This window comes from Chelonia mydas, chromosome 3, assembly GCF_015237465.2.
Source record: "Chelonia mydas isolate rCheMyd1 chromosome 3, rCheMyd1.pri.v2, whole genome shotgun sequence".
Lineage (NCBI taxonomy): Eukaryota > Metazoa > Chordata > Testudines > Cheloniidae > Chelonia > Chelonia mydas.
In genome coordinates this window covers 183470159-183487275 of record NC_057851.1, presented here as the reverse complement: position 1 = coordinate 183487275, position 17117 = coordinate 183470159, and the positions used below count along the sequence as shown (strand labels likewise).

Here is a 17117-nt window from a genome sequence, read left to right as displayed (position 1 = left end):
ATTTACTGAGGAAGCTTTAAGAGATTTACAAATCATTGTCACATAAATATCAAACAAAATGATATTTTTTTTGCTTCAAGAACAGTTATGTGGTAATATTATCATCCAGTCTTCCTATATATCAGGGTATTACCATGTTACAGAGTGACATTTTGCACCATCCAGGACATGCTGTTTCTGGGGATTTTATTAAACTGAATGTAACTACACAGGCATAGCTTGACTTCTATACTGGGGGAGGTTGGCTCCAGTCAGGCCGATGGGGCCACAGGGCGGGAAGAGGAGGAATTCCGTGCCTGCCCACAGGGGAGCTATTTCAGATTTGGCAGGGGGGGACGGACCCTGCAACTTTAACTGTGATTCCAGGGGCTACTTAGGCACCTGAACACTCTGACGTTTTTGCAGAAAATAATTTAGAAATATCTGACAGGAGCATTGCATCTAATTCCTATATCAAGAAAGAAAATTAAATAAATAGCAGACCCACCCAGCTCTTCTAATACTAACATGTTCTGACAACTTGTGGCAAGTCACTTAAGGGACACTGGTTAGGTTTAAAATTGTAATGTATATTCTTTCTCAGGTACTCTTACTAAAGTCAGAAGGGACCATCATGATCATCTAGTCTGACCTCCTGCACATTGCAGGGCACAGAACCTCACCCACCCACTCCTGTAATAGACCCCTAATCTCTGGCTGTCCTACTGAAGTCCTCAAATCATGGTTTAAAGAGTTGTAGTGACAGAGAATTCACCATTTACACTAGTTTAAATCTGTAAGTGACCCCATACCCCATGCTGTAGAAGAAGGCAAAAAAAAAAAAAAAACACAAAAACCCCCCCCCACCCAACAGCAACAACAAAAACCCACAGTCTCTGCCAATCTGACCCAGGGGAAAATTCCTTCTCCACCCCTAATATGATGATCAGTTAGACCCTGAGCATGTGAGCAAGGCCCACCAGGCAGATACCTGGGAAAGAATTCTCTGTAGTAACTCAGAGCCCTCCCCATCTAGTGTCCCGTCTCCAGCCATTGGGGATTTTTGCTACAAGCATTCACCGATGGGCCACATGCCACTGTAGGCAGTCCTGTCATACCATGCCCTCCATAAACTTATAAAGCTCAGTCTTGAAGCCAGTTAGGTATTTTGCCCCACATTGCTCTCTTGTGAGGTTGCTCCAGAACTTCACTCCTCTGATGGTTAGAAACAGGACCGGCTCTAGGCACCTGCAAGGCAAGCACATGCTTAGGGCGGTACATTTCCAGGGGCGGCATTCCGGCCATCCTTTTTTTCCGGAAAAATCCACCAATGTACAGAAAAAAAAATAATACATGAAGATCAAAAAAATCTCCAGTAGTGCGATAGGAGTGTGATGTGAAAAATATTGTGTCACGGTCACGTAATGTGAATGTGCGTAAATGTGTAAACGTTAACGGTTATTGATTAATTAAATCAGGAATCATGATTACTTGTGTGTACTGTGCCGCCCTATCGGCACCATTCGCGCCAATTTCCATGTCACGTCAGTGCCAGTGGTTATAGGGCTAAAATGCCGGGACGAAAATGAAAACAACTTTCTGGTGCTGCCTACCGGTAAAAAGAATTCGAAAAACTATCTCGTACTTCAAATAAGTATTTTTAAAAAGTCGACAATCAAGGAGAAAGCTCTAAGCAATGCATTGAAAGTGATTATTTATCAACTGATGAAGACCAATCGAACCAAAGATTATCTTTATCAACTGATAAAGATGAACAACAATTTGACCAAAGATTATCTTCGCTAACTGATAAAGACGAACAATCACAATCCATCCAAAGATTTACTTCTTCAGCTGAAGAGTCCAGAAACAAAGAACTGTTATCCAAATCTAAAACTGAAGAACAATTATTGGAAGGTAGATAGACTGATACAGGATCGGATCCAAGTGCATGGACGACAATAATTACTGATGCAATGCTAATGATTATTGTGAAAAAAGGTTCTTCAAAACTAGATCCTACATTTGAATATTCATTTAATAAGTCAAATAGTTGATTTATGTCATCCAGTATGAAGAAAAAAATGAAAAATGGGGAACAAATTAATAGATCATGATTAGTGTATTCACAGACCAAAGATGTAGTTTTTTGTTTTTGGATGTAGCTGTAACTTCCATTGAAGAAAGATTTTATCAGTTGCATGGTCATTGTGAAACTTTTGAATTTTTATATGATATTGGAAATATTAAAAATCAGTTTTCCAAAGAAGACCTCATGAAGCACTGCCAAGACCTACATTTAGGGCTCCATACTGATAACACTCCTGACACTGATGGAGTAGAATTGTATGATGAATTAATAGCTTTATCTGAGCTAATAAGTCCTAAAACTTCTCCTCTAAAAGTATTAGAATTTATAACAAGAAATGATTTTTTTACTCTAAACACTGCTATAGCATTACACATTCTTTTAACTATTAGTATCAGTGGCTTCTGGTGAGTGCAGTTTCTCAAAACTGAAATTACTAAAAAATTATTTGAGGTCCACCATGTGTCAAAATTTTTTGTCAGGACTCGCATTAATTTCAATTGAAAGTACCATTGCAAAAAATTTAGATTTCATTGAATTATTAAAAGACTACGCAAGTATAAAAACCAGAAAAATTCAGTTCATATAAATTCTTTTAATTTATGAGAAACTGGGCACATCGAAAGACATTAACGTTTTTCATTATAGTGTATAGTTGAACCTAAATTGTTTGTAATTGTGATTTTGTTAAAATTAAATGAGTACACTAGTAGGAAATTGTTTTATTTCACTAACTACAAATTCTCTGTTTTCATTTTTAAAAAATTTTTAAACAGTCAAACAAACAAAATAAACATTGCAAAGTGCAAACATGGTGTAAAAGCCAAAAAAAAAAAGGGGGGGGGGCAGCCAAAAATTTTTTTGCTTGAGGTGGCAAAAAACCTAGAGCTGGCCCTGGTTAGAAACCTTCAACCAATTTCAATCCTAAACCTGTTGATTGTCAGTTTATTTCCATTTGTTCATGTGTCCACATTGGCACTTAACTAAAATAACTTCTCTCCCTCCCTGGTATTCATCGCTCTGATGTATTTATACATAGCAATCATATCGCCCCTCAGCCTTCTATTGGTTAGGCTAAACAAGCCAAGCTCTTTGAGTCTCTTCTTGTAAGGTAGGTTTTCCATTCCTCAGATCATCCTAGTAGCCTTTATTTGCACCTGTTCCAGTTTGAATTAATCTTTCTGAAACATGGGAGATCAGAATTGCACACAATACTCCTGATGAGGTCTCACCAGTGCCTTGTATAATGGCAATAACACTTCCCTATCTCTGATGGAAATACCTTGCCTGATGCATCCTAGGATCACATTAACCTTTTTCACAGATGCATCACATTGACGGCTCATAGTCGTCCTGTGATCAACCAGTACACCCAGCTCTTTCTCTTCCACTGTCACTTCCAGGTGATAAGTCCCCAGCTTATAGCAAATATGCTTCTTGTTAGTCCCTAAATGCATGATCTTGCACTTTGCACTATTAAATATCATCCCATTTCCAGTTTATAAGATCATCCAGATCTTCTTGTATGATAGTCTGGGTCCTCCTTGGTATTGGCAATGCCTCCCAATTTTGTGTCATCTGCAAATTTTATTAGCACGCTCCCATTTTTTGTGCCAAAGTCACTAATAAAAATGTTAAATAAGATTGGTCCCAAGACTGATCCCTGAGGAGCTCCACTAGTAACCTCCCTCCAGCTGGACAGTTCACCTTTCAGTATGACCCGCTATTGTCTTCCCTTTAACCAGTTCCACATCCACCTTTCAGTTCTCATATTAATCCCCATTTTCTCCAATTTAGCTAATAATTTCTCATGTGGAACTATATCAAATGCCTTACTGACATCCAGGTAGATTAGATCTACTGCATTTTTTTGTCTAAAAAAAGCAGTTATTGTCTCAAAGAAAGATATTAGTAACTTTGTTACTTGAATACAACAATTGAAACAATTGTAGAAAAATCTACAATTACTTTCTATCATTTAGGCCAGCAGTCTCAACCCACGGCCTACATGTGGCCAATTAGCACACAGCTGCAGCCCAGCTGTGTGCTAAAAAAAATTCAAAATTTGCTGCTCTGGTCTGGCAGGGGGCGGTAAGACAGCGTCTTGCAGCCTGCACCAGTACTCCTGCCAGCCGGGGGCTGGTGAATGCTGCAGGGGGCAGGGGACGGGAGAGTGGGTCTGTGGGTACGTTTGTAGGGCAGGCTCTGGGCAGCAAGGAAGGGGAGTGTGCTGGGAACTAGGGGTGTGCCGGGATGCTGCAGCACCCAGGTTTTAGGTGAGGCTCCGCTCCTGAGCCCCCTTCTTGGGTCCTGGCTGTCAGCCCACGCCGGGTGCTCTGCTACTGGCCCGGGGCCGGGGGTCCCCGCTGCCCATCTGTGCACTGTGGCACTTAGGTCCCAGCTGCTGGGCCATGCGCGGCGATGCTAGGGGAAAGGGTCCAGCTGCTGTCCGGCTGCTGCCTGGCCCCGTGAGGTCTGGGTCTGGCTGCCAGCTGCTGCCCTGCCCGTGCCCAGGTCTCCTTTCCTGGTCCAGCTCTGGGCATAGGGGATGGTGCCAGTTTTAGTAGGGGGCGCTGTGGTTCTCAACCTGCGGCCCACAATGATAAACTGGTTGAGAACCACTGATTTAGGCTACTTACTTTTTTGCAGTTCACCAAACTTGGAACAGCTCATTTAACTTTAGGAAACATCCTAACAGCCCTTTCTTATCTTAATCACCTGTTAATCACTCTGTTTATAAACAAAATTCTGACAGAACTGATTACTTTGCACTCTCAGGCTGCCTGCTTGAGGCTTGCAGTTTGGGAGCGGGCAATGCCCTCCCTCCCCCGCTCCCGCTCCTAAACTTCGCCTATGTGTAACTACTGACTCTACTCCTATTTACCAACCTAGGCCTGTCTATCAAGCCATTAAAGGTAGACAGAGGTGCTAGGTTTTCGCAAGTAAATGTACTTTGAGTACTGAATAAACGGCAACCAAACATCTAAGTATTTGTCCTCTATCTGTATTGCTGGGCATAAAATTGATGCATTTTTCCATAACAATCATTTGGAATCATTCCTCTAGTTCTGGACTATTTTTCTTTTCCCATTGAGAAGTTATCACTGGTTTAGCAATTGCCAGCGGATGAGAAATTAATTCTTCATTTCTTTGAATGTGCCCATTTCCACTAGACTTACACGGCTGCTACTCTGAAACCTGTCATTTCCACTAGGAAGCCCCAGGAGGATTACCAATGGTGTCTGCAATATTTGGTTATGAATCCCATCCCAATACTCCGACACATTCTTACTTGTTCCCCACACCTAACAAACAACTCCACTCAGCCTCAATACCCTGTTTGTTTGGTTCTCTCACAACTTTTTCCCATGCTGCCCTCTTCTCATGGAACACTCCAGCCTCCAAGAAACTTGCTAAGTAGATCTCCTGCTTATTCATTCTGTGCTTTTATCACATAATCAATCAATCAATCAATCAATAATAATAAGTCAATCAAGGTTTTCCTCCATTTTGCTGGGCAGTAGCCTTATTGAGTAACCATGTCACCTTATTGATATGGCCCCTGCCCTTCCTGCCGCTATCTCATCCCCCTCCTATCACTACAAAATTAGGCCTCAGGCCTACAAGTTGATTTATACAAGCAGATCTTAGTGCCTACATGGAATCCCACTGACTCCAACCTGCCTGTGCAGATCAGCTAGCAGGGTTGGTGCCAGTCTAAGTTTCTCGGGCTGGGAAATCTGATCCTTTATACGCCATGGGATGTGCCTGGCATGCTCTTGGGTGCTAATATGAGAATAATAATTTACTCATTTTGTTTTCTATGGTTAGGACCCTACCAAATTCACAGCCATGAAAAACGCATCACAGACCGTGAAATCTGGTTTCCCCCCGTGAAATCTGGTCTTTTGTGTGCTTTTACCCTATACCATACAGATTTCACGGAGGAGACCAGCGTTTCTCAAATTGGGGGTCCCAACCCAAAAGGAAGTTGCAGGGGAGTCACAGGGTTATTTTAGGGGGGGTTGCAGTATTGCCACCCTTACTTCTGCGCTGCCTTCAGATCTGGATGGCTGGAGAGCAGTGGCTATTAACCGGGCACCAAGTTCTGAATGCAGTGTCCCGCCAACAGCAGAGCAGAAGTAGGGGTGATAATACCATACCATACCACCCTTACTCCTGCACTGCTGCTGGTGGTGGCTCTGCCTTCAGAGCTGGGCTCCTGGCCAGCAGCTGCTGCTTTCCACCTGCCCAGCTCTAACGGCAGCGCCGCAGCCAGCAGCAGTGCAGAAGTAAGGGTAACAGTACCACAACCCTCCTACAATAACCTTGTGACACCCCCCCCCAGGTCCTTTATGGGTCAGGACCCCTAAAATTACAACACTGTGAAATATAAGATTTAAATAGCTGAAATAATGAAATTTACTATTTTTAAAATCCAATGACTGTGAAATTGACCAAAATGGACCGTGAATTTGGTAGGGCCCTATCTATGGCCCAATAGTGTGGATTCTATTTGCATCGAAGCACAAAGTCCAGACAATAGCTAATTAAAAAATACTTCCTAAAGGTCACTGAGAACAAGGGTACACTTGTTTTACTAGTGATTGGACTCAGATAACAAACATCTTAACTGCTCTCTCTTAGATATCAGGTGCTGTAGGTTGGGTCACCAGCAGGTATTTCAGTCTCAACCCACCTCCATACCATCTACCCTAATCATCGGGGATCCTAGTTTTCCATGGTACAAAACCCAAAATTCTTCAGTAAAAAAACATTAAAATCCGTGTTTTTCTGCAATTAAAATGAAACGCTGAATTTTAGTTTCCCTAGGCAAAATATATATAGGTATCATTGAACACAATATTTTATTGATATATTTACAATTTTTAAGCAAGTTTGAAGCCTACCAGTGCCATCAATCATTATAATAAAATAAAATTAATCGAATGATCCAGTCATAGTGCATTGTTTCTTTACTGTTGTCAATGGCCTTGCTGTTTCAGCCTCTTGTTTTCATTTCTTTTCAGTTTATGTTTAATGCTTTCCATATGTCCTATAATTGTCTACCTTCAAACATAATCTACAGCCTTGCTGCAGACAGTATAGAACAGCAAATTACCATCAATGTGAAATTTGTCCTTGCCAAACTCAGGGACACAAGCTTTAGGAGTGGTTTTTAAAGTTTTTAGCATCTTTTCGTAACTTTAATTACTCCTGTCTGGAGGCTGAAGTGATATTTGAGATGCATTAAAACATGAACTCCTATACACCATTGAGTAACTTCTATATGCCAGAAGCAGTTTATTGGAGCATGTTTAGCTATGTAAATTTAAAGCGTATTCAAAAATCAACCACAAGAGGGGGAGGTTACATTGCATTGAATAAGTGACTGGTACTTCCAGTAAAATTTAGTTAATAGTTAATATATGTTGTTGTTGTTGTTTTTCACAAAATGTAAAAACTAAAGAAACTCTGTAAAAATGGAAAATTCGTATTTTTCCATGGCAAACGGATTTCTAGAATCCCTGCTGATCATCCATAGTTTGACACACTCAGTTAATTACATTCAAACTGTCAGCCAAGCTATTGCACTCAGGCCAGAGGAATGAGAGCCACGATATCTCTCATGAAAAGTGTTTGGCTATAAATTGGAGCTGATGCATATTGCTCATTTAGTAATACAGGTGTTTTACAGAGACCCACCTTTGGTAACTGTTCCTGCTAACAGGGCGTTCAGTGTATATGTGCCTGCATAAGCACGTGCGCGCACTGTAGCCCAGTGGACTAGTTTGCCTTTGTTATAGTCACTGCTTTGCATTATATTCTGCTTTGCATTATATTCAGCAGTAATGCAAGAAACCTACAGGCCTATATCCTGTAAGACATTAGCTTCAGCAAGTTAGCATAAGGCCTGAGGCCTATGAACTTTGAACAGATAAACTTTGCACAGATAAATGGCCCAACGGAAAACCCCAAGTATTTGGGGAGCTGAAAATAAAGTTTAAGGGGAAGTTCTGACCACAGGTACATAATTCAGCCACAGAAGTGTGCTGGCAATGAACTGAAGTACATAACAGGTACGTGAGATACATCTAAGGCTAGCCTGCTTGCTTGCCTATATATCTTTTCTTATAAGTTTCTTATTTTCTTATAGATTTCATTATTTGTTTTATTATAATAGGTTTATATGTTTATATTATATTTTGGCTGTAACACAAGGGACCTGCAGGCCACATCCTGTATGTTGAATTAAGGCAAAGTTAGCATACATATGTTTGGGCCTTTCAGCTAGATAGATAGTGATGAGCTAAAGCATAAGGTCCATGTATGGCTGTGACCTTTAACATAGAGGATGCGTTAAAGCAGGTTGGCATAGGGGCTTTCCTACATTCATACCCTTTTAAACTTAACAGGTACACCACAACTTGGAACTTGAAAAGAACCAAAATAACCAGTGAGAACAGAAATAACAAATGTGATACCTAACCACAAAAGGGCCATGGTAATGAATGGACATATGTGATGATAAGTTGAGATCACTGATATCCTAACCTATAGGAAAAAGACACTCCAACATTAGTAAGGTGAGGAAATACAAATAAGGAAAAGGGGAAAAATCCCATACTGCATATGCATCAAACATAGTGGCCTCAGCGTAACGTATTATAAAAGTGGCATCCCAGCCTAGGGGCGCCAGGAGAAAGAGATGTAGTCCTTGGGAGGTACCAGAATGATGGCCACTGGTGATGATGGAGAAGGTGATAGTGATGAGGAAGATGATGGCTCACATTTCAGGTTGTTCTACAGGAGATGATGTGGGTACATGGATGTGCAGATGTACATTCTGTAGTATCTCTATCTATCTTACTGAGTTGGGGTGTTTGTGACTGTGTTAAATGTATTACTGAACTATATTTGTAAATATAAATATAAAAGAGTTCCTATTGTGTGTGTGTTGCAACTGTACACATCAGAGTTCCCAATTATATAATAATTTGAATAATACTGGGCCTGATCCTGAAATTATATCAAGACAGGACAGGATACAAAAAACCTCCTCTCCTTTCTATCACCATGCAGGAGTCAGACACAGTAGTGCCCTTTTGCCCTCAGCTACTGCACTAGACTCTCCAAAGGGGGCATTGATGGAGAGAGGCAGAAAACAGGTCATACCTCTCTCCATCCACATTCCCTTCCTAGGTATAGTGGGGAGAAGGTGCTGTGCACTCTCCAGTGGTCTGCTGTGCCCACACCTCCTTGCACTGGGAGGCACTGTGCTTGCCTGAAGTCAGTTTGCTACCTCAGTGTGGAGCTTTGCCTTCAAGGCACATTATGTGTTCAGAAACGAATCCCATATATTAATGCATGGATGGACGTCAAGGTTAAGAAATCAAACATTCCAATGTTTAGACTTCTACAGCAAGGTTAACTGCCATGTGGCACATTCTGTCATGGTACATGTGAAATAACCCTTAGTACAATACTTGGAGGGTTACCCTAACAAGGAAAACAAGTACAGAAATACAAGATATGTGCAATGCACAGATGAGTTTTTTAAATGAATACTTAGCAAGCTGCAAACAGCCACCTTTTTTCAGCGGGCTGATTTTTCTCCTGTCTGGGTTTGCTTGGTAGGGCTCCACAATACACTTGCCTTCTGGCTGAGTATCAGAAGGACACTCGTAGTTAAATGGATAGCATCCTTAGCTTGCTGCCACTTGTTGCCAATAGTGAAGCAGTAGATAGGGTACTGGACTGGGCCTCAGGAGACCACGGTTCTATTCCTGGCCCTGGCACTGACCGTCTGTGTCACCTTTGGCAAACCACTCCACCTCTTTGTGCCTTTATTTCCTCTCCCATCCTTCATCTATGTTGTCTATTTAGATTGTAAGCTCTTTGGCACAGGGAATATCTTCTCATGTGCATTTGTACAGTACCAAGCACAATGGACCCTAATCTCAGTTGGGCCTTGACACTCAACTATAATATAAATACTGTAATGATAATACAGATTCTTTGTAAAACATCCTTACAGAAATTCCATGAAATATTAAAATAGTGCAGAACTCATAAGATAAATCTAGGATGAACTTACCTGTATATTCGTCAGGCAGTGGTGACAGCTGTAGTTCTTTGGGTGTATTGTCACAACTTATGCTTGTGATTTCTAAGTAGAAAAGGGAAACATATAAAACTACTGCAAAGGTAACATTTCCAGTGATTGTACAAGGTAAAAATAATTATTTAATATCAGTTGGTGGTAAACTATTTATTCTGATGGATCTACAAAGCAGGGGACTATGGATTCCATCAGCCTCCTCCCCATTGTACTTCCCTTTCCTCCTGGCTAAGCGGGGACTATGTTTCCCATCAGCCCCTTCCCTGATGCTGTTCTACTGGCAGTGGCCAGGGAAGAGGAAAGGTCCTGAACCAGGAGATGGCCTGGCTCTGTTTGGGAGCAGAAACTGCATGGCAGTAGGGGGCTGGAGGGAAGCCCCAGGAACTGTGAACAGAGCTGCTTGTGGAACAGACCGTGAGTGCCGGACATTATAGTGGGGGTGCAGGTCTAGTGGGGCTTATGGGAGAGCTGCAGCAGCTGGGCAGGGAACCAGGGCAGACGGGCCCCCATGAGACACTGTGGATATGTCTACACTGTGATTAAAACACCCGCAGCACTCAGTCTCAGAGCCCAGCTCAGCTGACTTGGGCTCATGGGGCTCGGGCTATGGAGCCAAAAATAGCAGTGTGGATGTTCAGGCTTAGACAAGAGCCCAGGCTCTGAGACCCTCTCCCCTTGCATGGCCTCCTAGCCCAGGTTCCAGCTTGAACGTTGCACTGCAATTTTATAGAACCCACAGCCTGAACCCCGTGAGCCCGAGCCAACTGACCTGGGCCAGCCGCAGCCATGCCATGCGTCTTTTATTGCAGTGTAGACATCTCCTAACTGAGCATGGCTTGGAAACCCACAAATGCTTGTTTGCTTGAATAGAGACTGCACTGGAGAAGGCATGGCAAGTGCTAGGCCTGAAGAGCCCTGACTCTCAAGTGGACTGCCCCAGGGACCTCAACAGGAATCTGTTACAGTGTGAACTGTAAACTGGTTAAGCCTCTGTACCTAGGGTAATTGCAACCTTTCCCCATTCCTTCGAGTCCTAGCAAAAACCTTTCTCTTAGCCATGTGACTGAGTGGTCATTGGGGCCCACCAGGTCTTGCACCTGCAAGGCCTAGCTGCTGAATCACCTAGAGTGCTTGCCTCTGAGACATGGCACAGTGAGCACACAACTGGCATCCTAGATGTTTGGGATACAGAGTAACCCCAGTTATTACATTATATATCGTTTACAAAAAATTCCACATTGTGTCCATCACTGTGGGTATCTTGGCATAAATTAGATGGCTTAAAACAATACAATAAAATTCCTTTGAAATCAGGGGAAGACTCTGCATCAACCTAATTGCTTTGCACCAACCCAAGCCTGCTCGAAAAATATCTATAATCAAAAATTGCCAACTTCAACAGAGAGACACATAATAATAGGGATATGACAAGCTGGAGAAAGTCTGACCAAGAAACATGTTCTGCTCCATGCCCTGAAAATAGCAAGATTCAGGTTTCATTGACCCACCACCAAGAAAGAATCCCACAACCATTTTCTCCCTGTTGAGAATGTCCTAAATTAGCCCCTTGGAGTTCCACCCTGAGAACTAGAAACAAGAATCCACACTCATGCTCTGGTCCTGCACACATGTATGTGTGTGAGTAATCCCACTGAACTCAATGAGATTGTTCACATCTTAGATGTTGGCAGGACTAAGATCTTTGTCTTGAGAGCTGTGATGTTACAGAGACATGAATTCCAGGGCAGCTGGACCTTAGACGCTTTTTGGTCTCTGTAGATAATAATCAGTACCTTTAAAGCCTGGTACTGTTCTGAAAAGTGTCTCTGTAAAAACGGCACCCTATGCTTTTGTATCTCAGTGACTCAGGATCAAATGTACGTAGCTTACAATGAAAGAGATGTAAGCTCTTTTCATATCTATAGAATCATAGAATCATAGACTTTAAGGTCAGAAGGGACCGTTATGATCGTCTAGTCTGACCTCCTGCACAATGCAGGCCACGGAATCTCACCCACCAACTCCTGTAACAAACCCCTAACTTATGTCTGAGCTATTGAAGTCCTCAAATCATGGTTTAAAGACTTCAAGGTGCAGAGAATCCTCCAGCAAGTGACCCGTGCCCCACACTGCAGAGGAAGGCGAAAAACCCCCAGGGCCTCTGCCAGTCTGCCCTGGGGAAAAATTCCTTCCCGACCCCAAATATGGCGATCAGCTAAACCCTGAGCATGTGGGCAAGACTCAGCAGCCAGACACACAGGAAAGAATTCTCTTTAGTAATTCAGATCCCACCTCATCTAACATCCCATCACAGGCCATTTGGCATATCTACCGCTAATAGTCGAAGATCAATTAATTGCCAAAATTAGGCTATCCCATCATATCATCTCTTCCATAAACTTATCGAGCTTAGTCTTGAAGCCAGATATGTCTTTTGCCCCCACTGCTTCCCTTGGAAGGCTGTTCCAGAACTTCACTCCTCTGATGGTTAGAAACCTTCATCTAATTTCAAGTCTAAACTTCCTGATGGCCAGTTTATATCCATTTGTTCTTGTGTCCACATTGGTACTGAGCTTAAATAATTCTTCTCCCTCCGTGATATTTATCCCTCTGATATATTTATAGATAGCAATCATATCTCCTCTCAGCCTTCTTTTGGTTAGGCTAAACAAGCCAAGCTCTTTGAGTCTCCTTTCATAAGACAAGTTTTCCATTCCTCGGATCATCCTAGTAGCCCTTCTCTGTACCTGTTCCAGTTTGAATTCATCCTTCTTAAACATGGGAGACCAGAACTGCACACAATATTCCAGATGAGGTCTCACCAGTGCCTTGTATAATGGTACTAACACCTCCTTACCTCTACTGGAAATACCTCGCCTGATGCATGCTAAGACCGCATTAGCTTTTTTCACAGCCATATCACATTGGCGGCTCATAGTCATCCTGTGATCAACCAATACTCCGAGGTCCTTCTCCTGCTCTGTTACTTTCAAGTGATGCGTCCCCAGTTTATAACAGAAATTCTTGTTATTAATCCCTAAATGTATGACCTTGTACTTTTCACTATTCATTTTCATCCTATTACTATTACTCCAGTTTACAAGGTTATCCAGATCTTCCTGTATGATATCCCAGTCCTTCTCTGTATTGGCAATACCTCCCAGCTTTGTGTCATCCGCAAACTTTATTAGCACACTCCCGCTTTTTGTGCCAAGGTCAGTAATAAAAAGATTAAATAAGATTGGTCCCAAAACTGATCCCTGAGGAACTCCACTAGTAACCTCCTTCCAGCCTGACATTTTACCTTTCAGTGTGACCTTCTGTAGTCTCCCCTTTAACCAGTTCCTTATCCAGCTTTCAATTTTCATATTGATCCCCATCTTTTCCAATTTAGCTAATAATTTTCCATGGACAACCGTATCAAATGCCTTACTGAAATCGAGGTAAATTAGATCCACTACAGTCCCTTTGTCTAAAAATTCTGTTACCTTCTCAAAGAAGGAGATCAGGTTGGTTTGACACGATCTACCTTTTGTAAAGCCAAGTTGTATTTTGTCCCAATTACCACTGACCTCAATGTCCTTAACTACTTTCTCCTTCACATTTTCCCCCAAGACCTTGCATACTACAGATGTCAAACTAACAGGCCTGTAGTTACCCAGATCGCATTTTTTTACCTTTCTTAAAAATAGGAACTATGTTAGCAATTCTCCAGTCATATGGTACAACCCCTGAATTTACAGATTGATTAAAAATTCTTGCTAATGGGCTTGCAATTTCATGTGCCAGTTCCTTTAATATTCTTGGATGAAGATTATCTGGGGCCCGCGATTTAGTCCCTATCCATATCCAAATCGGATCCCGGCAGTCTATAGCACACCTCAAGCACTATCCCAAGGGAGGCTTTAGTAGCTTTCTTCCCCGATGTGATTTTTGCCCAGACAGAATCTGTCTTATCCATTCCATCACTTCTTATTTCTTTACACTCTACCTCATCATTGATACACAATGCTACTCCACCACCTTTGCCTTTATTTCTGTCTTTCCTAAACAGCACATACCCTTCAATACCCATACTCCAGTCATGACTACTATTCCACATGTTTCTGTTATCCCTATAATATCTGGTTTCACTTCCTGCACCAGTAGCTCAATTTCCTCCATTTTGTTATCTAGGCTCCTCGCATTAGTGTACAAACAACTTAATTTTTGCTGTTTGGCTTCGCTCACATTCTTTACCCGATTGGGCACAGACATTCTACTGCCAATATTACCTATTAGATTGGTATGTACACTGCCCTTCTGCCATATGTCCATTCTCCTACCCACGGCTGTATCCTTTCTTACTTTATTTTCTTCCCTCTCAAAAACTCAACCAAGCTCTCAGCATCAAGTGGGTTCTTTCCTCCCTGTGCATCGCTGCCAGCAGGAAAGGTGCTTCAGGGCAAATTGTATCTTCGCGGACACATATGCAACTCCATTGCCTTCCATGGGTTTGCACCCATGCAGCAGGTGCACCTTTCTCCCTTACCTGTCTCTCCCCACACTCCTGTTGGTAGCTGATCAGAAAGGCAGCAGACTGCTATTCCCCTGCCATAGGTAGCTACTCCATAGGCTGCCTGCTGTCTTGTTGGGTAGGGATGAGGGATGTGGCTGCCCAGGGGTCATTGCTCATTTTGGAAGGAGGGATTGTGGATGCAGGAACAGCTCAGAGAGCTCTGAGATTTGTATTAATTTTTCCTCTATTCAAATAGTATGTAAGGATTAAATACAAGTTCCTGTTGCTTTAGCACAAAGAACAACACCTTCCCACCTCTAGTGGCTCCTGACCAGGCCAGTCAGTGACAGAGGAAAGGGATTCCTTGTAGTCCAACTGTTCTGCAGCCCTGAGCACCAAAACAATGTTGGGGCTCATGGTACGGAATTTACTCTTATGATCGCTGCTTCTATTCCCTGGGGCTTTGTGTAATGGACAGTCTAGATTTTTGCTTTGTTTAAGATTGCAGCAGATCCAGTGCCTGGAATTTTAAGTCTCTCAATGACACCCAGCTGCCCCATATGTCTATCCTTCTACAAGGGCCTGAGTACAGGCCTGAGCCTATGGGGACACTCAGCAGAACTCCCATGGAGTCTAATTGGGGATCGGGTACACAATTAATAATTATTCTCTCTGTTCTGGTATTTCTTCCCCTACCCTCCATGGTTCCTTTTCTTCTGAAAAAACCTCCAATAACAGAGATTCCACAACCTCCCTTGGTAATTTGCTCCAGTTAGGAAGTTTTTCCTAATGTCTAACCTAAATCTCCCTTGCTGCAATTTAAGCCCCATTACTTCTCGTCTTGTTCTCAGTGAATGAGGAGAACAATTTATCACCCTCTTCATAACAGCTTTTTATGTACTTGGAGACCATTACCATGCCTTCCCTGCCCCCCACCAGTCTTTTCTTCTCCAGATTAAACACATGCATTGTTTTCTATCTTTCCTCATAGGTCATGTTTCCTAGACCGCTTATCATTTCTGGACTTTCTCCAGTTTATCCACATCTTTCCCAAAGTATGGTGCCCAGAGTGGGACACAATACTCCAGTTGAGGCCTTTTCAGTGCAGAGTGGAAGAATTACTTCTTGCGCCTTGCTTACAACACTCCTGATAATACATCTCAAAATGATGTTCACTTATTTTGAAACAGTATTACATTGACAACTCCTATTTAGTTTGTGATCCACTATGACCCCCAGAATCTTTCCTGCAGTACTCCTTCCTAGGCAGTAATTTCCCATTTTGTATTTGTGTAGTTGATTATTGCTTCCTAAGTGGAGTACTTTGCATTTGTCCTTATTTAATTGTATCCTATTTATTTCATACCATTTCTCCAGTTTGTCAAGATCATTTTGATTTCTAATTCTGTCCTCCAAAGCGTTTGCAACCCTCCCAGCTTGGTATCACCCACAAACTTGAAATGTACTGTCTGTGCCATTATCCAAATCATTTATGAAGACATTGAATAGAACTGGATTCAGGACAGATCCTTGAGGGACCCCATTCAATATGCCCTTCGAGCTTGATTGAACCATTGATAAATACTCTCAGTATGGTTTTCCAACCAGCTGTGTACTCACATTAAAGTAGGTTCATCTCTAGACTATATTTCCCTATATTTATGAGGTCATATGAGATAGTGGTCCAGCACCAGCTGTAAACACAAGACAACTATGTAAAAATATTGAAAAGAATCTGTAAAAAGTCACTGTCCATTCCAAATATTTAAGCAGTGGTTCTAGGCAAGGGCAGTAGGAAAGTCAGTATAGTCTTAAGAAGTCACTGACTATTTTTCATATCTCACTGAATGTATTTTTAAACTCTGCAAGATCATATAACTGACATAAATTTAGTAAAGGAAACTTTCAGGAAAATGTATGCACTGTGCTCTGTTTAAATGACAGCAGCAGCACCAGGCTCACAACCCTTTGTAGAAGCTTTGGTACTTACGTTGTGCATCAAGGCAGAAGAACGAAACCCAACAAAGCAGGACAAAACAGAGAGATCTGGAAACTTCCATGAGCTTCTTGGATGAGAAGGTCCTAGCACAGGGAAGAATGGATGACCATTTCTCCTCTGTGTCCTTGGTGCAGAAGAATTTGTTTTGGTGTGTAAAAACTCCATTAATAATATCAGCTGAGATTCTCTGGTGACAACAGACAGAAAGACTTATAAAAAGATGACGCAGAGACAATAAGTGAAATTTACAACCTGTTTATCAGTCTCTAAAACTGTGAAATCAAAGTCCCTCTGAGCAGTACAATTCAAATCAACCAGGAAATGCCTTGCTGCTATATAGTAGTCTATGTAATACAGTCACCGTTTCATTATTTTTTCATTTCACTTTATTTAATGTAGGTATCAAGCCACTAATATTTAGGCTGATTCA

General features: G+C 42.0%; 1 protein-coding gene across 1 annotated transcript in view; it reads right to left on the bottom strand.

Moving 5' to 3' along the window:
* Nucleotides 1–16868, bottom strand: part of LOC122465089 (protocadherin Fat 4-like) — an 87250-nt gene extending 70382 nt beyond the window's left edge. Inside the window, exons 1-2 of the mRNA XM_043543155.1 lie at nt 16679–16868; nt 10167–10238 (exon numbers count right to left, since the gene is read on the bottom strand). The gene's annotated coding sequence lies outside the window, so the exon portion shown is untranslated. The remainder of the gene's footprint in view (nt 1–10166; nt 10239–16678) is intronic.
* Between the last annotated feature and the right edge of the window lie 249 nt (nt 16869–17117).